This window comes from Macaca mulatta, chromosome 12 (genome assembly GCF_049350105.2).
Source record: "Macaca mulatta isolate MMU2019108-1 chromosome 12, T2T-MMU8v2.0, whole genome shotgun sequence".
Taxonomy (NCBI): Eukaryota; Metazoa; Chordata; class Mammalia; order Primates; family Cercopithecidae; genus Macaca; species Macaca mulatta.
In genome coordinates this window covers 137,008,006-137,031,368 of record NC_133417.1, presented here as the reverse complement: position 1 = coordinate 137,031,368, position 23,363 = coordinate 137,008,006, and the positions used below count along the sequence as shown (strand labels likewise).

The following is a 23,363-nucleotide window of genomic DNA, read 5'->3' as shown; positions in this document are numbered from 1 at the left end:
AAAAATGTGTATGGGGATGGAAAGAGTTTTTGTTGTTGGAGGCAGGGTCTCACTCTGTTGCACAGGCTGTAGTGCGGTGGCACAGTCTTGCCCTCAGCCTCCCAAGTAGCTGGGATTAAAGGCACACACCACCACATGTAGCTAATTTTTGTTGTTGTTGTTGAGACACAGTCTCACTATATTGCCCAGGCTGGTATCAAACTCCTGGGTTCAAGCGATCCTCCTACCTTGGCCTCCTAAAGTGCTGGGATTACAAGCTTGAGCCACTACACCTGGCAAGACTTTTTATTGAACACTCACACAAGACTAAGACCTTGTCAAGAGCAAAAGTCTTATCTTACTCTTCCTGTTTCCTAGAACAATGATGCTTAAACTATAGCTGGCAAAGAATTGGGTTTTTACTTCTAATCCTTCATAGACCAATATTTTGGTAAAATATAGTGAGATTCATTATTAGAAAAATAACATAAAACCAGGCCTGTGTGGCTCAAGCTTGTAATCCCAGCACTTTGGGAGGCCAAAGTGGGAGGATCACTTGAGCCCAGGAATTCAGGACCAGCCTGAGCAACACAGACTCTGTCTCAACCAAAAAAAAAAAAAAAAAATTAAAAATTATCCAGGCATGGTGGCACATGCCTGTAGTCCCAGCTACTCAGGAGGCTGAAGCAGGAAGATCATTTGAGCCCAGGAGTATGGGGTTACAGTGAGCTGTGATCACATCACTGCACCCCAGCCTAGGCAACAGAGTGAGACCCTGTCTCTAAAAAAAAAAAAAAAAAAAAAAGGTTTTAAAAAATGACATAAAAGTTTTTAAAAATTATTATTGAAATCAACAAATAAATTATTCTGCTGTATTGTTACTAAAAACTTTAAACACGTGTCACAGGCTGGTAGCAAATGGATTTACAGACCAGGACCAGTCTGTGGGCCACATTCTGAGTGGTACAGCTGTGGAATCCCCAATATTTGCACCCGATACACAGTACCTCAATACATGTTTGTGCAATAAATACGTGAATGAGACAATTGGAATGGTTATAGTAGTAGGCAAGGAAAAAAGGAGAATAGAAGCTCTCTTTGGAGAGTTGTAGGGAAATGATTAAGTGAGAAACTCAAGATTACTGCAATAATGCTGTCCTCCACATAAAACAAACTTTTTGTCATCATTCACTGTGAATACTGTTCCTTTGGCTCCCTAGCAAGACAGATAAATACTAATAAATCCCCTGTCTGAATTTATGCAAAATATAGTTTTGATCATGCTGAATATGTAAAACTTGCTCTAAATGACTGCACAAAGATGTCAACCTATTTATTTAAACTAGCTCTCATGAGCAGATCTATAGTCAGCTAGGATTAATTTCAAATATTGACAACTGCTCTTAGAACCAGTGCATTTTTCCATGTTGCGGTACGGACCATACCGCCAAATGCTTTCTCTGCCTGCGATTTTCTTTTTTCTTCTTTTTTTTTTTTTTTTTAGTAGAGATGAGGTCTCACTACGTTTCGCAGTCTGGTCTTGAACTCCTGGGCTCAGGTGATCCTCCTAGCTTGGCCTCCCAAAGTGCTGGGATTACAGGTGTGAGCCACTGCACCTAAGATCTCTGTCTGAGATTTTCTTGTTTCCTCTGTGTCCTCTCAGAAGATTAGCTGAATAGGGTAAGAAATATTTTTATGAAAAACTTTGAAACAAGCCTTCTGTGTCCATTAAGATAAGTTTGGGTTGCTTACAACACTACAAGTCTTCAGTTCTTAAAACCAAATTGTTAGGCGAGGCGCAGTGGCTCACACCTGTAATCCCGGCACTTTGAGAGGCCAAGGCAGGTGAATCACTTGAGGTCAGGAGTTCGAGACCAGCCTGGCCAACAGGGTGAAACCTTGTCCCTACTAAAAATACAAAAATTAGCTGGGCATGGTGGTGCCCACCTGTAATCCCAGCTATTCGGGAGGCTGAGGCAGGAGAATCACTTGAACCCAGGAGGCAGAGGTTGCAGTGAGCTGAGATTACACTATTGCACTCCAGCCTGGGCAACAGAGCAAGACTGTGTCTAAAAAGGAAAAAAAAAAAAGTTAGTCCTTGAGTCTGCTTCAGATTAAAAAATATATATCATAGTTTCATTCAAGGAATAGAAAAGAGGAGGTCTACTTTTTAATAGCCACACATATAGCTATACTCAATGGAGATCATTATTTTGAAATATTTAAGCTCACAACTTTTTTTTTTTTTTTTGAGACGGAGTCTCGCTGTGTCGCCCAGGCTGGAGTGCAGTGGTGCGATCTCGGCTCACTGCAAGCTTCGCCTCCCGGGTTCACGCCATTCTCCCGCCTCAGCCTCCGAGTAGCTGGGACAACAGGCGCCCGCCACCACACCCGGCTAGTTTTTTTTTTTTTTTGTATTTTTAGTAGAGACGGGGTTTCACCATGTTAGCCAGGATGGTCTCGATCTCCTGACCTCGTGATCCACCTGCCTCGGCCTCCCAAAGTGCTGGGATTACAGGCTTGAGCCACCGCGCCCGACAAGCTCACAATATTTAAGTGCAAGTTACAACAGGGAAGTTTTGTTGTAAATGGAATTTTGTTTTCAATGTGGATCAGTACAAAGTCAATAACTCAATACATCATCTTCCTTCTCTACTAAGCATATCCCCAAGAGAACATTGTTAGGAAGGGCAAAAGGGCCATTTCCATGGTATGTTTGAGGGAGTCTGCTTGTCTTTTTCACACTCTCATCAGTTCTCTCAGCTCTTCTAGCCCTGGAAGAATGTCGTCACAAAGGCACCCAGGACTCTGCAGTTCCCTGGAGCCTTTCTGTTCCCAAGGGTATGTAGTGTGAACAGACCTCTGCCTGAATGTTAGCTATATTATTTAGCAGCTGTGAATTCCTGAGAAAGATACTTGACTGCTGGGAGCACCACTATTTTATGTGGGTATGAGTATTAAATAAGATTGAAAAATAAAAAAGAGGGGCTGTTAGCACAGCACGTGACATATATATTGAAAGTGGGTACTCAAATATTAGCTCTTTTACCCCGCCTCTTCTTTCTTTGAGGACTACCTTTAAACTATGAATATAGCTAAATGCCAGATAAGGCTGGAAATATTGTTCACCTTTGCCCTGGCCTTATACTGTCTGCAGTTAAGTTAAACAAGACTGTTAGAAAGCTAGCCCTGAGAAATGCAAAATAGTTAAGACTTTATCTGTCTGCATTGATTATGAACCATAGGTTAAGAAGTATTGATTTATAGCCGTTGTTGGGCTAATACAATGAATGTGATTTCCCTTTAGCCTTTGGAGATTTTATAGAAATGGTCTCAGAAGAGAGACCACAACCTTAGTCTTAGACTCATTTCTGTCTCCATTCTAATGTATTCATGGACCAAGTTATCAGGCAACACTCTATCACTTGAATATGGAAGAGATCATTCTCTCAACTGATATTAGATCCATTAGCTGGACATTGTTATAGCTTTATCCCCTTTATTATATAAATTGATGTGGTTCAGTAATTTCTGGAAAACTTGCCTGAGCTAGAAAATAGTGTCAGTAGGCTTGCAGCATGTCCTTTTTATAAATATGCCTTTTAACCACTAAGGGTATATTAAAAAGTTTAAAAATCAAGGGCCCCAAAAGTATAGGGGTTTTGACCTGTGGAATACACTAGCAGCATAATCTGATCTGGCATCTTGTATCCTGGAGCATTTGGAAATGCCTTTCTAATCTCATGTCCTAGAGGAACTACTTGTCTTGTACCATAAGTGTAGGGATCATGACTTATTCATCTTATATCCCTCAGTCTCTCCCTGGTACAAATTGGTTATGCAGGATAGTTGGAGGTGTCATATAAAGTTAAAAATCATGGATGTTAGAATCAGGCAGTCAAAAACCAACTTGACCACTTATTGGCTTTGTGACCTTTGAGCAATGAAATGAAGCAAAAACTTACCATCCTCAAACCACAGATTCCTCATCCATGTAAGAGCTATAATAATAATGCCTATTTCATAGGGTTATGTGGATTAATTTATACGTGAATAATATCTAAATTATTAGGACAGTATCTAGTACTCAGTACATCTTAGCCATCATCATTGTACAGTAAATAGATACTGAATGTGAAGACTGCATACATTTCTGCCAGAGTTTCGTATACCTAAGTGATGTGTAACACAAATCATGTGACAACAGAATTCTTTCCATATCTTGGTAAAGTCTTTCCCTTACTTTCTTGTATTGATTTAAACAGAAATTTACTTGGATGTGACCCCTTTGATAAGGACTAGCTGATAAAGTATACCAGCTGATTCAAATAATTGCTCCAGCTAATTTACATGAAGGTTTTCCTGTTTTATTGTTCTTAGAAATTATTTTGAAGGTATGAAAGTCTGGTAGTGACTTATGAATATCTTTACATTAAATGTTTACCTTATTGTTCTAAGAAATACTAAACATTTCTCATTTCTACGTGAAGGCCCTCAGGAGAAAAACACTTTTTTCCCCTGTTTTGGGGGCTATATCTCTAGCCTGCCTGTAAGTTTAGAAATTCCCAGAAGGATATTGCCAAGAATCTGCAAAGGGATGCCATGTTTGAGCTTCTTGCCATTCTCATTGCTTACAAAGAGAAGCATTTGGGCAGTAATTCACTGTTTGTTGTTAGTTCCTAAAGCACTGCCAGGGGAGACTTATACTCCTGGGGTCTCTTCATGTCCCCAGGAGGGAGTTGATGGAAGTTGGTTATTAATCTACACCAACTTCAGTTTATTAGCTTTTCTGCTTCCCAAACATGTTTTTGGCAGAGAAGTAGATTCCACAGATCCCTTTATAGTGCTTCTCTATCCCTTTCCAGCACTGTAGCCAAGGGTTTATTTTTTCCATAACAATTTTTTAGACATTTGATCTTTTTCTCTCACTGCCTACTCCTCTTCTCCCCCATGTTTGCTTGCTTTCCTTTGTACACACGAATACATAAGCTCCAATGGCTGTTTTTCCCCCTAAAAAATGTGTTGTTCCAAACCTTTCCAATCTCCAAAATCTTATTTCCTAGAAATATCTTTTTCCCTTTTTTTCCCTTTAAAATTGCTTTTTTTTTTTTTTTTTCATTTTGAGACAGGGTCTCACTGTGTCGCCTAGGCTGGAATGCAGTGGCATGAACCCAGCTCACTGCAGCCTTGACAACTGGGCTCATGCAATCCTCCCACCTCAGTTTCCCAAGTAGCTGGGACTACAGGCATGCACCATCATGCGCAGCTAATTTTTTTTATTTTTATTTTTTTTAATAGAGATGAGGTCTCCCTATGTTACCCAGGCTGGTCTCGAACTCCTGGCCTCAAGCAGTCTTCCTGCCTCAGCCTCCCAAAGTGCTGGGACTACAAGCATGAGCCACCATGCCTGGCCTAGAAACATCTTTTAATTCCCAGCCTTAACCCTCTGTTCATCTATTGTGGACCACCCCTCCCTGTGTGCTTGTGTAGAGTATGGGCTTTAGTGGCTATAATTTTTTTTCTTTTCACTCTTTATGAGAGTTTTCTTTTCTAGTAGCCTAAAACTACTCAAAGGATGGTCCCTGGGGCAGTAGCATTGCCACCATCTGGGAGCTGGTTAGAAATGCAGAATCTCAGGTCCCAACCCAACCTACTGAACCAGAATCTGTGTTTTAACAAGATCTCCAGATGATTGGTATGCAAATAAAAATTTAAGAAATCCCTGTTGTAAATCACCTTTTGCTCAAGGGTCAGGGATTAGGGGACACTTTGTCAAGTAGTGGTTCTCCACCCTGGCTTCAGTGGAATCACTTGGGGAACTCTGAAAAATAGTGATGCCTGGGTTCCATCTCCAGAGATTCTAATTGGTCTGAAAGGTCAGGTCCGGGAATCAGGAGTTTTAGAAGTTCCCCCCAAGTGATTCTGATAGTCAGCCAAGGCTGAGAACCACTATTGTATGTGATTCTTATAATTTGCCCTAGCTTCTTAGAATACAAGGTATATATAAGTTGATGTGGCCAGATGCAGTGGCTCGTGCCTATAATCCCAGCACTTTGGGAGGCCAAGGTAGGGGCATCACTTGAGCCCAGGAATTTGAGACCTGCCTAGGCAACATAGTGAGACCTTGTCTCTACAAAAAAAAAAAATTAGCTGGGGGTGCCTGTAGTCCTAGCTACTCAGGGGGCCAAGCCAGGAGGATCCCTCGAACCCAACAGTTTGAAGCTACAGTAAGCCATGTGCACTACTGCACCGTCTAACTACCTATCTGTCTGTCTATCTAAGATGCCGTTTTAGACAGACAGACAGGTAGGTAGGTAGGTAGATAGGCAAAGCTAATAACTAAAAAACTCCTTTACAGTTACATTTATTGGGGAGAAGTATATTTGCATTAAAAATTAGAAATATGGCTGGGCACGGTGGCTCAAGCCTGTAATCCCAGCACTTTGGGAGGCCTAGACTGGCTTATCACGAGGTCGGGAGATCGAGACCATCCTGGCTAACATGGTGAAACCCTGTCTGTACTAAAAAGTACAAAAAACTAGCCGGGCGAGGTGGCGGGCGCCTGTAGTCCCAGCCATTTGGGAGGCGGAGGCAGGAGAATGGCCTAAACCCAGGAGGCAGAGCCTGCAGTGAGCTGAGATCCGGCTACTGCACTCCAGCCTGGGCGACAGAGCGAGACTCCGTCTCAAAAAAAAAAAAAAAAAAAATTAGAAATATATACATCAAAATATTAAACCCAGTAATCTCTGGGTTATAAGATTACAGTTATTTCTGTTTTGTCCTTTGTTTTCTTTTTTTTAAGGGGCCATGCTTATCTTCTCTGTATCATTCCAATTTTAGTGTATGTGCTGCCCAAGCAAGCACTGTCCTCTATTTTCCAAACTTTCTATAACAGTCATTCCTTTGGTAAAGGAAATATATGTGTAAATATAATTTTTAATAACTGTGATCACATTTTACATGTTTTGTAAACTGCTTTTTAATTAAAAAAGATTCTTCCTGTTCACATATCAATACATTATGAACATACCATTAAACATTATTAATTAGGCTTTTATATTGTTTAAAGTGAATCCTGACCCAGGATAACTGAATTTTTACCTTAATTTTATTTACATACTGATATGAGGTTTTTAAGAAATTGACTGTTTAGCCAGGAGCAGTGGCTCACACCTGTAACCCCAGTACTTTGGGAGGCTGAGGCGGGCAGATCACCTGAGGTCAGGTGATCGAGACTAGCCTGGCCAAGATGGTGAAACCCTGTCTCTACTAAAAATACAAAAATTAGCTGGGCGTGGTCGCACGCCCCCATAATGCCACCTACTGGGGAGGCTGAGGCAGGAGAATTGCTTGAACCTGGGAGGCGGAGGTTGCAGTGAGCCTAGATCATGCCATTTGTACTCCAGGAGCCTGGGCAACAAAAGCAAAACTCCATCTAAAGAAAAAAAATAAATTGTTTAATTCTTGAAACTTTCAGTGTTTGGAAATTGTCCTGGTCCGCAGGAGGGGACATGTTTAAAAGGAGATGTCTGTTGGGAGGCCGAGTTGCTTGAGCCCAGGAGTTCAAAACCAGCCTGGGCAACATGGCGAAACCCTGTCTCTACTAAATATATAAAAAATTAGCCAGGTGTGGTGGTGCACATCTGTAGTCCCACATACTCAGGAGGCTGAGGTGGGAGGATCACCTGAGCCTAGGAAGTTGAGGTTGCAGTGAGCTGTGATCGTACCACTGTACTCCAACCTGGGCAATGGGAGTGAGACCCTGTCTCAAAAAAAGAAAAGATATCTGGAAGTGAGGTTAGATCAGCCCTTCTCTAAGGCTTTTACAACAATAGTAAATTGAATACTATCTTTTTTTTTTTTTTTTTTTTTTTGAGCACTTAAACCTAACACACAAGCTTGACTTCACTTTCTCAGAAGATGCTTCACCACAGGGAATTCTTAATGATGTTTGGATTGCAACCTGTGGCTGGAATTATATTTCTAAACTTTCTCTTTAAATCTTTGGTTTAGGGCCAGGTGTGGTGGCTCATGCCTATAATCTCAACACTTTGGGAGGCCAAGGTAGGTGGATCACTTGAGGCCAGGAGATAAGAGATCAGCCTAGAACAACGGAGGGAGACCCTGTCTCTCAAAAAAACAAAACAAAACAAAAAAAAACAAGCTGGGTGTAGTAGTTTGCACCCGTGGTCCTAGCTTCCCAAGAAGCTGAGGTGGGAAGAATCGCTGGCACCCAGGAGTTCAAAGCTGCAGTGAGCTTCATTTGTGCCATTGCACTCCAGCCTGGGCGACAGAGTGAGACCCTGTCTTTAATAAATAAAGGAACCATTGATTTGGTTGGAATTGTACTTCAAGACACCAGTATATCTTTACAGTTTGAGTTTCCTCTGCATTAATGTGTACATTATGATATGGAAAGCTGGAAAATCCTTAGAGCAACATCTTGTAAACCTCAGTGGTGTATGATGGCCAAGCTATGTTGTAATCAAATAAAGTCAAGTATATCTTCTTTCCCAAACCTTTGGGAATAAATACCACTCCAACAACTTCAACAAAAGAAATGATCTGCCCCCAAAACTGTTCTGTTCTTGCCCCAGTCTGCTTGCATTATAGGGGAAGAGAGTAATTTTGCTAATGGTCTCTTTATGATGAAAAGGAAAGAGAGATGTTCTTTAATTAGGGAACTTTTATAAAGATACACAGTGGCTTATTCTGCAGGAGAAAAGCTCTGTCGTCATATTTTTACCTCTTTTAAACATTTCTCTACCAGAATCTGTATATAAAAGTTTCAGAAATGCACAGGTTTTATTTTCAGAGAAATAGGCTTTATATATGTTTTTTTTTTGTTTTTTTTTTTGGTTTTTTTTTGAGATGGAGTTTTGCTCTTGTTGCCCAGGCTGGAGTGCAATGGCACGATCTCGGCTCACTGCAACCTCTGCCTCCCAGATTCAAGTGGTTCTCCTGCCTCAGCCTCCTGAGTAGCTGGGATTACAGGCATGCGCCACCAGCTGATTTTGTATTTTTAGTAGAGACGGGGTTTCTCCATGTTGGTCAGGCTGGTCTCAAACTCCTGACCTCAGGTGATCCACCCGCCTCAGCTTCCCAAAGTGCTGGGATTACAGGTGTGAGCCACCACACCGGGCCTAGGCCTAATATTTTATTTACAGAGTTGAATTCTAACTGAGCTTTTAAACTTAGCATTCTTGAGAAGAAAGATTACAAGGCACGTCATGACCTAAAGTCTTCAGAAGTTGTACCTATTGGTACCTAAAGGATGTAGGTTCCTTTGAGTAGTGTTTGATCTGAGTTTGTGCCTTAACCTGAGACTATGGCCCCATTGACTTTGGCTATCTTGTCTGGGTATGCAAATCGGGAAGAGATGAGACACCTGGGTGTGGCACAGTGCTGAAAAATGATATAAGTTAGTGAGTGGATATTCAGCTTCAGAAGCATGTTTTAGACACTGATATTTATCTTATCTCACAAGGCCTTCGCAAGCTGAAGATGGTACTTTGTACAAGCCTGCATTATAGATAGTCCTTCTCATATTGCATTGCAATTATTCTTTTACCTGGTGGTTTCCCTACCTGGAGAAGAACTCCAGGGACCAGTGCAGGAACCGTGTCTTATTAATCATAGTATATCCTGGCCCTGAGCCTAACACTCATAAGTGTTCAGTAAATGTTGGGCAAATGAAATGTCCAATTCAGCTTTCTTATAATCTAAAACGGTCATATACAAATCCAGATTAATTTGACCTTTGTTTTTTCTTTTATACCAATTATGTGATGATCATTACTTAATATCAATAAGTCTTTACACTACTGTACTTAACTAGTCTTTTTTTAAAAGTGTAGAACAACTGTGAAGTTGGTAACTATTCTGCAGGAAAGATGGAGGAAAATAATTAAGAAACTTTAAACCTAAAATTATATCAAAATTTGAGGACTAGATTTTTTTTTTTTTTTTTTTTTTTTTTGAGACAGGGTCTCATGCTGTGGCCCAGGCTGGAGTACAGTGGTGCATTCTCGGCTTCAGTCTTTGCCTCCTGGGCTCAAGCAGTCCTCCCACCTCAGCCTCCCAAGTAACTGGGACTACAAGCGCATGCTACTATGCCAGGCTAATTTTTGTGTTTTTTGTAGAGATGGAGTTTCATCATGTTGTCCAGGCTGGTCTTGAATTCCTGAGCTCAAGGAATTCACCCTCCTTGGCCTCCCAAAGTGCTGGAATGATAGGCATCAACCACCATGCCCAGCCAGATTTTTTAATTTTTTTTATTTTTAGAGACAGGGTCTCACTCTGCCACCCATACTGGTGGGCAGTGGCACTATCATAGCTCAGTGCAGCTGTGGAACTCTGAGACTCAAGCAATCCTTCCACCTCGGCCTTCCAAAGTGCTGGAATTACAGGCATAAACCACTGTACCTACCCAAGGATTAGATTTTTAGACTTGATTTATCTGACGATGTGTGTATACTATACTGCCTGTCAGGATAGTACCTTGACTCTTAAATAAGATATGAAAACACAAAATTAAAGAATATTTCTCGGGCTGGGCACAATGGCTCACACCTGAAATCCCAGCACTTTGGGAGGCTGAGCCAAGTGGATCACAAGGTCAAGAGTTCGAGACCAGCCGGGCCAACATGGTGAAACCCCATTTCTACTAAAAACACAAAAATTAGCTGGGCATGGTGGTGCATGCCTGTAATCCCAGCTACTCTGGAGGCTGAGGCAGGAGAGTCTCTTGAACCCAGGAGGCAGAGGTTGCAGTGAGCCAAGATCACACCATTGCACTCCAGCCTGGGCGACAGAGCAAGACTCCGTCTCAGAAAAAAAAATAATAATAATATGTCTCTGGGCCTGGTGTGGTGGCTCACACCTGTAATCCCAGCACTTTGGGAGGCCAGGACAGAGGATCCCTTGAGGTCAAGAGATCAAACCCAGCGTGGGAAACATAGCAAGACTCTCTGTTTTTTATATATATATATATATATATATATATATATATTTCACTGGCCACAAATGCTAATATATTCAGTAAATTAAATGAGTGAGATACATGTTTCATTTTTGGATACGTAGCAAAGTTATTGCCCTAGAGTTTTATTTTGGTTTCTTAACCATTAGTCAAAAACTATCTGTAGTTGTCAGCTTGGAATTTGTTCATCCTAAGTAATAGTTTTTTTATTTTTAAAAAGTGAGGCTGGGCAAGGTGGCCCATGCCTATAATTCCAATGCTTTGGGGAGGTCAAGGTAGGAGGATCGCTTTAGCCTAGGAGTTTGAGACCAGCCTGGACAACATAGTAAGATCCTGTCTCTACAACAAATTGGGTGCAGTAGCACATGCTTGTAGCCCCAGCTACTCAGGAGGCTAAGGTGGAAGATCGCTTGAGCCCAAGAGTCCAAGGCTGCAGTGAGCTGGGATCACACTACTGCACTCCAGCCTAGGTGACAGTGTGAGACCTGTCTCAAAAAATACATATGTATACGATTTAAGATTGGTTCAGAATATATACTACATTTCAGTATGTGCCAAATTGCTATTTAAAATGAGTTCCAGCCAGGCACCGTAGCTCCCGCCTATAATCCCAGCACTTTGGGAGACTGAGGCAGGTGAACTGCTTGAGCTCAGGAGTTTGCAACCAGCGTGGGCAACATGGCAAAACCCCATCTCTACCAAAAAAACAAAAAACAAAAAAAATTTTTTTTAAGATGGAGTCTCGCTCTGTTGCCCAGGCTGGAGTGCAGTGGCACAATCTCAGCTCACTGCAACCTCCGCCTCCCGGGTTCAAGCAGTTCTTGTGCCTCAGCCTCCCAAGTAGCTTGGATCACAGGCATCTGCTACCACGCCCAGCTATTTTTGTATTTTTAGTAGAGATGGGGTTTCACCATGTTGATTAGGCTGGTCTCGAACTCCTGACCTCAGGTAATCCACCCGCCTCAGCCTCCCAAAGTGCTGGAATTACAGGCATGAGCCACTGCACCCAGCCAAAAAAAATTTTTTTAAAAGATCAAGGGGCCACACATGTCCAGGCTGGATATAATGGCTGACGCCTGTAATCCCAGCACTTCGGGAGGCCAAGACAGGTAGATCATCTGAGGTCAGGAGTTCAAGACCAGCCTGGCCAGCATGGCAAAACTCCATCTCTACCAAAAATACAAAAATGAGCTGGGCATGGTGGCAGGGGTTGTAATCCCACCTACTTAGGAGGCTGAGGCAGGAGAATCGCTTCAGCCTGGGAGGCAGAGGTTACAGTGAGCTGAGATCACACCACTGCATTCCAGCCTAGGTGACAGAGTGAGATTCCATCTCAAAAAAAAAAAAAAAAAAAAACCAGCAGAAAAAAAAAAGTCAACCAAAAGTATTGCCTGCATCTTTATCCCACTATTTCCCAGCTCTTTAATATTAAGGTTTTTAATATCTGTAAAACTTAGTTTTCTCATCCAGAAAATGAAGTAATAGATGTAATGAGACCCAATTCACAGGATTTTATATATGTAAAGCCCCTAATACAGGGCTTGGCACACTGACTGTAATGACATGAAGTCAAGTATGAGGAAACAACACCTAAATATTAAAAGTTTAAATGTAAGAGAAAAATAATAGTGCACAAAAGCTAGTAAGAAAGCCTATATAATCAGAGAAAAGAGTACATTTGGACAATATTAATACTAATCTAGTGAGTACTTACTGTGTTCCAGATGTTCTGTTATTTTTATACATGGCATCTTATTGAATCTTCACAAAAAATCATGTCTTTATTACATTACAGAGTTGAGGCAAACTAAGCCATAAGAAAGCCCACGACCACTTAACTGTTTTTTTGGTTTTTTGTTTTTTTGTTTTTTTTTTTTGAGACGGAGTCTCGCTGTGTCTCCCAGACTGGAGTGCAGTGGCACGATCTCGGCTCACTGCAAGCTCCACATCCTGGGTTCACGCCATTCTCCTGCCTCAGCCTCCCGAGTAGCTGTGACTACAGGCGCCTGCCACCATGCCCGGCTAATTTTTTGTATTTTTAGTAGAGACGGGGTTTCACCGTGTTAGCAAGGATGGTCTCGATCTCCTGACCTCGTGATCCACCCGCCTCGGCCTCCCAAAGTGCTGGGATTACAGGCGTGAGCCACTGCACCCGGCCAATTTTGGTTTTTTAAGAGGTTCACTATCTAAATGGGGTATGATCTTTAGAAGCTATCACCTAACATGACTCAAACTCTTTCCTGTCACAATGAAGCCCCTGACCAATAATGGATGTGCTATACCTTAAAAATTCCAGTGAATAGCTGGGCTCGGTATCTCATGCCTGTAATCCCAGCACTTTGGGGAGGCTGAGGCAGGTGGATTGCTTGAGCTTAGGAGCTCAAGACCAGCCTCGACAACATGGTAAAACCCCATCTCTACAAAAAATACAAAAATTAGCTGGGTGTGATGGTGTGCGCCTGTAGTCCCAGCTACCTGGGAGGCTGAGGTGAGAGGATCACCTGAGCCTGGGGAGGTAGAGGCTGCAGTGAGCCCTGATGGTACCACTGCACACCAGCCTGGGTGACAGAGTGAGACCCTGTCTCAAAAAAAAAAAATTAAAGGAATTCCATGGCCGGGTGCAGTGGCTCATGCCTGTGGTTGATTTTTTTTCTTCTTCTTCTTTTTTTGAGATAGAGTCTCACTCTGTCGCCCAGGCTGGAGTGCAGTGGCATGATCTCAGCTCACTGCAACCTTTGCCTCCCTGGTTCAGGTGATTCTCCCACCTCAGCCTCCCGAGTAGCTGGGATTGCAGGCACCCACCATCATCATGCCTGGCTAATTTTTGTGTTTTCATAGAGATGGGGTTTCACCATGTTGACCAAGCTGATCTTGAACTCCTGACCTCAAGTGATCCCGCCCACCTCTGCCTCCCAAACTGCTGGGATTGCAGACTGGGCGTGAATCACTTTCATAAGCATTCAGCTTCCCCAGAATTGGGAGCCTGTGACTGAAATCAGAATTGTCATTGGTTTGAGCACTTTGGTGCTTATAGAAGTGCTTAAGACTTAGTTTTTCTGGGTCTTTTTACAAATAAGTTGTTCTTTATTTCATTACCAAAAAAAAGCACTGTAATTTTTAAAATTTATAATAGCGATATCTTTGTCATTTCGGGCTGCTGTAACAAAGTGCCAAAGACTGGGTGGCTTATATACAACAGAAACATTTCTCACAGTTCTGGAGGTTAGAAGTCTGAGATCAGGGTACCAGCATGTTCAGGTTTTGGTGGGAGCCTTCTTCCAGGTTGCAGACTATTGTTTTCTCATATCCTCATGTGGTTCAAAGAGAAGAGAAAGCTCTCTAGGGTCCCTTTTGTAGGGCAGTGATCCCATTCATGAAGGTTCCACCCTCATGGCCTCATCACCTCCCAAAGCCCCACCTCCTAATACCATCACATTGGGGGTTAGGATTTCATGTATGAATTCGGAGGGGACATAAACATTTAGTTCATTGTAAGAAATAAGGGTAAAATTTAGTCTTTGGAAGAAAGGATAAGGTGATAGCAGAGCAAAAAGAAGATTATCCTTTTATTGTTGCTCTGTAACCTTGGCCAGGGCACTTAACTAGTCTATTATCTTTCTCTTAGTCTCATTACACAATGAGAAACTGCCATTCTTTGGAATAAGTTTTGCTGCATGGCATTAATGGCGTTCTCATATGAAAAAAAGACAAAAGCAGGCTGGGCGTGGTGGCTCATGCCTGTGATGCCAACACTTTGGGAGGCCAAGGCAGGTGGATCATTTGAGGTCAGGAGTTCAAGACTAGCCTGGCCAACATGGTGAAACCCTGTCTCTACTAAAAATACCAAAAAAAAAAAAAAAAAAAAAAGCCTGGCGTGGTCGCGGGTACCTGTAACCCCAGCCACTCAGGAGGCTGAGACAGGAGAATCACTTGAACTTGGGAGGCGGAGGTTGCAGTGAGCTGAGATCGCACCACTGCACTCCAGCCTGGGCAACAGAGGGAGACTCTGTCTGAGAAAAAAAAAAAAAAAAGCAAAAGCCGTTTTCTTCTCACAGCAATGGAAGTGAAGGCTATAGAGATGATGTATTTTAGAGAGATTCTCTTGGGGTGATATGGCTGGCTTTACTCTGCAGTTGGTACATCTGGGGCAATTGTAGCCAGCCTCTGAAAACAATAATTGCTCTCTTTGTTACTCCCATTTTCCTCTGTCATGGTTACCTCCACAGGGATCCTCTAAGTTAGGGAAAAGTTTATTCCTCCCTCCTTTATCATCTTTGCCTGATGTGGTCCTATGGTCATCATAACACTTGATTGGGTCCCTGAAAGGCCACTCAACTCTTTTGATGTTGCTGATGTTTGAAGCCTTATAAGAGGCTGGATTCACTGTGCCTGGTTGAGAATGGGTGTAGGAAGGTGTGTAAAACAGAAGGGGAAACGAGAGAGATCTTGAGCCACAATGTAAACTTTCAATACTAAGCTAAGAAGTTAGCACTTTTCTCTGAACAGTGAAAACCTATTGAAGGTTTTTGAAGAGGAGGTAATTTTATGATCCAGTTTGTATTTTAGGACTGGCACTCTTGTCACAGTGTATTAGATTGTAAAAGCCAGATTAGAGGGGTTTCTTAAGTTTTTTATTTGTTATTTAATGTATTTCCATGCAAAAGCTCATCTATGTGAAAGCTGGTGGTTTTTTATATTTTTATTTTTTATTATTTATTTTTTATTTATTTATTTTTGAGACAGAGTTTTCTCCCGCCTCAGCCTCCCAAGTAGCTGGGACTACAGGTGTGTGCCGCTACGTCCAACTAATTTTTTTTTTTTTTTTTTTTTTTTTTTTAGTAGAGACGGGTGTCACTGTGTTAGCCAGGATGGTTTCGATCTCCTGACCTCATGATCCGCCCTCCTCGGCCTCCCAAAGTGCTGGGATTACAGGCGTGAGCCACCGCACCCGACCGAAACAGCATTTTTAACAAGGTCATGGAACCACCCTTTGAGAAACAATGGACCAGAGACTGAAGGAGAAAAATTAGTTGGGAGGCTGTTGGACCAATAATATAAAAGAGAAGGCTGGACGCGGTGGCTCACTCCTGTAATCCCAGCACTTTGGGAGGCCGAGGCGGGCGGATCACGAAGTCAGGAGATTGAGACCATCCTGGCTAACACAGTGAAACCCTGTCTCTACTCAAAATACAAAAAATTAGCCAGGCGTGGTGGCGGGTGCCTGTGGTCCCAGCTACTCGGGATGCTGAGGCAGGAGAATGGTGTGAACCAGGAGGTGAAGCTTGCAGGCGAAGCTTGCAGTGAGCTGAGATTGCCTCACTGCACTCCAGCCTGGGCGACAGAGTGAGACTCCGTCTCAAAAAAAAAAAAAAAAAAAACCTCAAATCTCTCAAATGCAATTTCTGCTCTGTATATATCTAATATTTAATATATATAATACAAGTATAAAAGTAGACTCAGGCCTTATCTCTAACACAGAATAGGATGAGCAAAGAGATGAAGATTAATATATGAGCAGCACAAAAGATTGCAGCAGGTTTTCCAGGAATTACAAGGTTTTGAGTGAATAAAACTCAAGTCAAACATTAATTAATACAAATAAGCTTTCAGTCGTGTTTTCCTTTTTGAAGATTTTAGAGAAAGAATAAGATAATAATATATGCTTTTATTAGAGAATTTGAAGTTGTTCATAAAAAGTTACTTCCATAATTTGCCTCTTTCAATCCTGAAGAATTATGGTATAATAATGTCCTACACTTGCTTATATCATGTTTTATAATCTCTAAACCATTTTTGTAGGCATTTCATATAATCCTGGAACAACCGTAAGGCCTTCATATTATCTGTTGTTTACACATTAAATCTCAGGCAGGTTAAATGACTGATCTAAGATCACAGCTGCTACATGATAGAACTTGGACTCCAAAGCAGGTGTTCTGCTCTAAACCAACTGTATTTTCCCCTCTCGCAGCTTTTTCTTCTGACTATAAACTAACATGCCCTATGGTTTCTATCTTCCCCCATAACTCAAATGAATTCCTGAGATTTACATATAAGTATCTCAAATAAATATTTTTAAGCAGATTTCTTAGTGTTGAAATACTTTCATCTTGGCGATAAAAATTTAGGTATCAGAGCAGTCATTTTATTAAAAAAAAACCAACTGGACTGATATAAATAAATGATTGAATAAAACAAATGCGGAGAGAAGATAAATCTCCAGTATATAATTCCAAGTAATTCATATAGTTATTTATCCCTCAAGGAAGTAGAGCATAATTCACCACCCCTTAAGATGTGCCGGGCATAGTAACTCCCTTCCAAAGGGGACAGGGTGGAAAGGAGAGGAAAAGAGTAACTTCACAATGGAAGAAACTGACAAAGACTACCCTCACCCAGGTGATGAAGGTTAACGTCAGCATCTATCAGTCATGTTGATAGCATGTATCCTTGATATTGATGTGATAAAAATGATGCTACCTCTGTGGTCTTCCTCCCAAAAAACCCATAACTCCAATCTAATCATAAGAAAAACATCAAATACCAGTTTATGGATTTTCTACAGGATACCTGACCAGTTCTCAAAACTGTCAAGGTCATCAAAAACAAGGAAAGTCTGAGAATCTCTTACATCCAAGAGAAGCAATAACATCAATATTGGTTCATTAGTTGTGACAAATGTAAGATGTTAATAATAGAGTAAACTGGGTGTGCGATAAATGAGAACTCTACTATTTTGCAACTTTTCTATAAATCTGAAACTGTTCTTGCCTGGGCACAGTGCTCATGCCTGTAATCCCAGTATTTTGGGAAGCCAAGGTGGGAGGATCACTTGAGACCAGCCTGAACAACATAGTGAGGCCCCATCTCTACAAAAAATGTTTTTACAAAATTAGCCAGACAATGTGGTAAGTGCCTGTAGTCCAGCTACTCAGGAGGCTGAAGTAGGAGGATCGACTGAGCCTGGAAGGTCAAGGCTGCAGTGAGCAGTGATTGCAACACTGCATTCCAGCCTGGGCAATGAAGCAAGACCCTGTCTCAAAAAAAAAAGAAAGAAAAAGAAAAAACTGTTCTAAAATAAAAGGTTTATTTAAAAAAAAAAAGAATAGAATTAACACCCGATAAAACAATTTATTTCTTGGTGAATTGTTATGAATTGAAATGTTTTAGATTTTCTATCCCTAGATTGGTAATGAGGATTTGGGGTAACATCATTAGAGGATTATCTCAGTATCATTAATAAGTGTCCAACTTGCATATGAACTGTTTTGAAGGAGATGAGTAAATAAGTTATTTGATTCTAACTGGAAGGAACCCATAAAATTATGAGAATAATGTCCATATATAAGGTAACCCTGAATATAATGCAATCTCTTATCTTTCCAGTGAAAAAATATTTTTAAAAAGTGATGTGAGGCCAGGCATGGTGGCTCACTCCTGTAATTCCAACACTTTGGAAGGCCAAGATGGGCAGATCACTTGAGCTCAGGAGTTCGAGACCAGCCTGGCCAACACAGTGAAACCCAGTCTGTGCTAAAAAAAAAAAAAAAAAAAAAAAAGGTTAGATGGTCATGGTGGCACATGCCTGTAATCCCAGCTGCTTGGGAGGCTGAGGCAGTAGAATCTCTTGAACCCGGGAGGAAGTTGCAGTGAGCTGAGATCACACTTCCACCTGCGCGACAGAGCAAGTGAGTGAGACAGAGTGAGTGAGACTCTAAAAAAAAAAAAAAAAAGTGATGTGGATGAAATAGATATATATTTTCACATATATAACTAAAACCATAAATTTTATCAAATAATATATGAATTTAAAAATATTGTCCCCTCTATACTACCTGTCATTTTAAGTGAAACATTGCCCAAAATTTTTAGATGCAACTTTGACATTAATACCGGTACATAGTAGGTTATATTAGTTTGTTTTAATGCTGCTGATAAAGACATACCTGAAACTGAGGGGAAAAAAGGTTTAATTGGACTTACAGTTCCACATGGCTGGGGTGGCCTCAGAATCATGGCGGGAGGCGAAAGGCTCTTACATGACAGCGGCAAGAGAAAATGAGGAAGAAGCAAAAGCAGAAACCCCTGATAATCCCATCAGATCTCCTGAGACTTATTCACTATCACAAAAATAGCATGGGAAAGACCAGCCCCCATGATTCAATTACCTCCCCCTAAATCCCTCCCACAACACATGGGAATTCTGGGAGATACAATTCAAGTTGAGATTTTGGTGGAGACATAGCCAAACCATATCATTCTGCCCCTGGCCTCTCCAAATCTCATGTCCTCATATTTCAAAACCAGTCATGCCTTTCCCATAGTCCCCCAAAGTCTTAACTCATTTCTACATTAACCCAAAGGTCCACAGTCCAAAGTCTCATCTGAGGCCAGGCATGGTGGCTCACACCTGTAATCCCAGCACTTTGAGAGGCCGAGGCAGGTGGATCACCTGAGGTCAGGAGTTTAAGACCAGCCTGCCCAATATGGCAAAACCCCATCTCTACTAAAAAATACAAAAAACTACCCGGGCGTGGTGGCAGGTGCCTGTAATCTCAGCTACTCGAGAGGCTGAGGCAGAAGAATCGCTTGAACCCGGGAGGCAGAGATTGCAGTGAGCTGAGATCACACCACTGCACTCCAGCCTGGGCAACAGAGTGAGACTCCATCTCAAAGAAAAAAAAAAAAAAAAAAGTCTCTTCTGAGACTTTGCCTTGCCTTGGCAAGTCCCATCCACCTATGAGCCTGTAAAATCAAAAGCAAACTAATTACTTCCTAGATACAGTGGGGGTACAGGTATTGAGTAAATACAGCCATTCCAAATGGGAGAAATTGGCCAAAACAAAGGGGTTACAGGGCCCATGCAAGTCTGAAATCCAGCGGGGCAGTCAAATTTTAAAGCTCCAAAATGAGCTCCTTTGACTCCAAGTCTCACAAACAGGTCATGGTGATGCAAGAGGACAGGTTCCCATGGTCTTGGGCAGCTCCGCCCCTGTGGCTTTGCAGGGAACAGCCTCCCTCCTGGCTGCTTTCACCAGCTGGCGTTGAGTGTCTGTGGCTTTTCCAGGCACATGGTGCAAGTTGTCGGTGGATCTACCATTCTGGGGTCTGGAGGAGAGTGGACCTCTTCTTGCAGCTCCACTAGGCAGTGCCCCAGTAGGTACTCTGTGTGGGGGCTCCGGCCCCACATTTCCCTTAATCACTGCCCTAGCAGAGGCTCTTTATGAGGGCCCTGCCCCTGCAGCAAACTTTTGTGTGGGCATCCAGGCGTTTCCATACATCTAAAATCTAGGCAGAGGTTCCCAAATCTCAATTCTTGACTTCTGTGCACCTGCATGCTCAACACCACATGGAAGCTGCCAAGGCTTGGGACTTCCACCCTTTGAAGCCACAGCCTGAACTGTACGTTGGCCCCTTTTATCCATGGCTGGAGCAGCTGGGACACAACACCAAGTGGCTGCACACAGCATGGGGAACCTGGGTCCAGCCCATGAAACCACATTTTCCTCCTGGGCCTCTGGGTCTTTGATGGGAGGGGCTGCAGGGACATTCTCTGATATGGCCTGGAGGCACTTTCCCCATGGTCTTGGGGATTAACATTAGGCTCCTTGCTACTTATGCAAATTTCTGCAGCTGGCTTGAATTTCTCCCCAGAAAATTGGTTTTTCTTTTCTATCATATAGACTGCAAATTTTCCAAACTTTTATGCTCTGCTTTCCTTATAAAACTGAATGCCTTTAACAGCACCCAAGTTATCTCTTGAATGCTTTGCTGCTTAGAAATTTCTTTCACTAGGCCGGGCACGGTGGCTCAAGCCTGTAATCCCAGCACTTTGGGAGGCCGAGACGGGCGGATCAAGAGGTCTGGAGATCAAGACCATCCTGGCTAACACGGTGAAACCCCGTCTCTACTAAAAAAATTTTAAAAATAAAAAAAACTAGCCGGGCGAGGTGGTGGACGCCTGTAGTCCCAGCTACTCAGGAGGCTGAGGCAGGAGAATGGCGTAAACCCGGGAGGTGGAGCTTGCAGTGAGCTGAGATCCGGCCACTGCACTCCAGCCTGGGCAGCAGAGCAAGACTCCATCTCAAAAAAAAAAAAAAAAAAAATTCCTTTCACTAGATACCCGAAGCCTCTCTCAAGTTCAAAGTTCCAGAAATCTCTAGGCTAGGGCAGGGGCAAAATGCCACCAGTACCTTTGCTAAAACATAACGAGAGTCACCTTTGCTCCAGTTCCAACACATTCCTCATCTCCATCTGAATTTTATTGTCCATATTGCTATCAGCATTTTGGGCAAAGCCATTCAACAAGTCTCTAGGAAATTCCAAACTTTCCCACATTTTCCTATCTTCTTCTGAGCCCTTCAAACTGTTCCAACCTCTGCCTGTTACCCAGTTTCAAAGTTGCTTCCACATTTTCAGGTATCTTTTCAGCAATGCCCCAATCTACTGGTACCAATTTACTGCATTAGTTTGTTTTCACGCTGCTGATAAAGACATACCCGAAACTGGGAACAACAAAAAAAAGGTTTAATTGCACTTACAGTTCCACATGGTTGGGGAGGCCTCAGAATCATGGCGGGAGGTGAAAGCCTCTTCTTACATGACAGTGGCAAAAGAAAATGAGGAAGAAGCAGTAGTGGAAACCCCTGATAAGCCCATCAGATCTTGTGAGACTTATTCACTATCACAAGAATAGCATGGGAAAGACCAGCCCCCATGATTCAATTACCAACCCATAGGTCCCTCCCATAACACGTGGGAATTCTGGGAGATACAATTCAAGTTGAGATTTTGGTGGGGACACAGCCAAACCATATCATAGGTTGTCAGTAAACATATATTAAATGAATGAATGATAGTTTGAGATCAGATAATGGAGGGCCCTGGATTAGTCTGTGAGGATCCACTGAAAGTCTTTTTTTTTTTTCTTACTTATTTCTATATTTTAAATTTCCTAGTGTATTTTTCAAAATACCCACTTGACATCAGAGAAAGTCTTTGACTAGGAAAGTAATATACCAAAGGTGAAGTAGAATTTAGCCTCTCCTCAGAAGAGACAGAGATACCACAAATTTTCTGCCCGGGGGAGGATAGCCAAGTGTTGGCATGGAGGCACAGAAGGAGCCCCAACTTAGAAGTCAGGCAGATGTGTGCATTCAGAAACCATTGTGGACTCAGTGTTCCCAAGAACCTCTCAGGGGAGGTGCCACTGACACCAGGAACTGAGGCTGTGAAGAATAAGGTCAAGAGTATTCAGGCTTCTTGGCACAGGTGAGAAGAGGTATTAGTGTGTTAGAGAAAGACATAAGAGGCTTTTGTGCCTAGGGCATAGTGATTGAGGGGCCTTGTAGACCATGGAAAGAACTCAATTTTTTTAAGTGCAGAGGAAAGCCAGGGATTGACATCTAACTTACAGTTTTAAAAAACCCCTTCCTTCTATGAAGAGAATGGAGAAGGAGGCAAGAATGGAAGCAAGGAAACCCAGTCAGAATGCTAGATGGGAGATGATAAAGAATTAATTGTCATTGATGATAATGATAATATAATTATAATATAATTATAATAATACTGATAATATAATTGTCACTGATAATAATAATAATAGCTAACACATGGCTTACTAATGCTGAGGACTGTTCTAAGCACATTTTATGAGCCAGGTCATTTAAATGTGCTTTCCGGTTAGCACTCTCATTCTTAGTATCATAGGCCGGGTGTGGTGACTCACGCCTCTAATCCCAGCACTCTGGGAGGCTGAGTCAGGCGGATCACCTGAGGTCAGGAGTTCAAGACCAGTCTGGCCAACATGGTGAAACCCCGTCTCCACTAAAACAAAAATAGCCGGGTGAGGTGGTGCATGCCTGTAATCCCAGCTACTTGGGAGACTGAGACAGGAGAATCGCTTGAACCTGGGAGGCAGAGGTTGCAGTGAGCCGAGGTTGTACCACTGCACTCCCACCTGGGCAACAAAGAGCAAAACTCCATCTCAAAAAAAAAAAAAAGAAAAGAAAGTATCATAGTTTGGATGATAAATTACACGAAACTATGAACCAGCCAATTAACATTTTCAGAGGAGCTTAACACTTGGAATGCTTAGTCTTCCTCCTGTGCTCATCAATTTCAAACTGTCTTATGAAACGCACTAACCCAGACAGCTATACAATATTAAAGTAGGAAGAAAACTGTATGGGATCTTATCTCCAAATTTTCAGAGACTCTTCCTTTTTGTTGCCTTCTGTCCTGGCTCTGTCTCTTGGTTCTCAGTTGTATGTGGGCCTTTCTGTGTTTTTTTCAGTCTTTTTTTCTCCTTCACTCTGTCCCTGTGTCTCTCCGTCTGTGTGTGTCCCCCGTGTTTCTTTTCTCTTTCCGTTTTTTGTCTTCCCCATTCCCTCTCACTCTCTAT

The 23,363-nt window shown here is 42.2% G+C and overlaps 1 protein-coding gene and 1 non-coding gene across 3 annotated transcripts in view; one reads left to right on the top strand and one right to left on the bottom strand.

Annotated features, from left to right (window-relative positions):
* The window catches only part of PDE6D (phosphodiesterase 6D), a 55,221-nt gene that overhangs the window by 17,273 nt on the left and 14,585 nt on the right, over nucleotides 1–23,363 (top strand).
* LOC114671576 (U6 spliceosomal RNA) lies at nucleotides 6,734–6,843 on the bottom strand. The gene has a single exon (XR_003721615.2). It is a non-coding gene; the product is annotated as a U6 spliceosomal RNA (small nuclear RNA).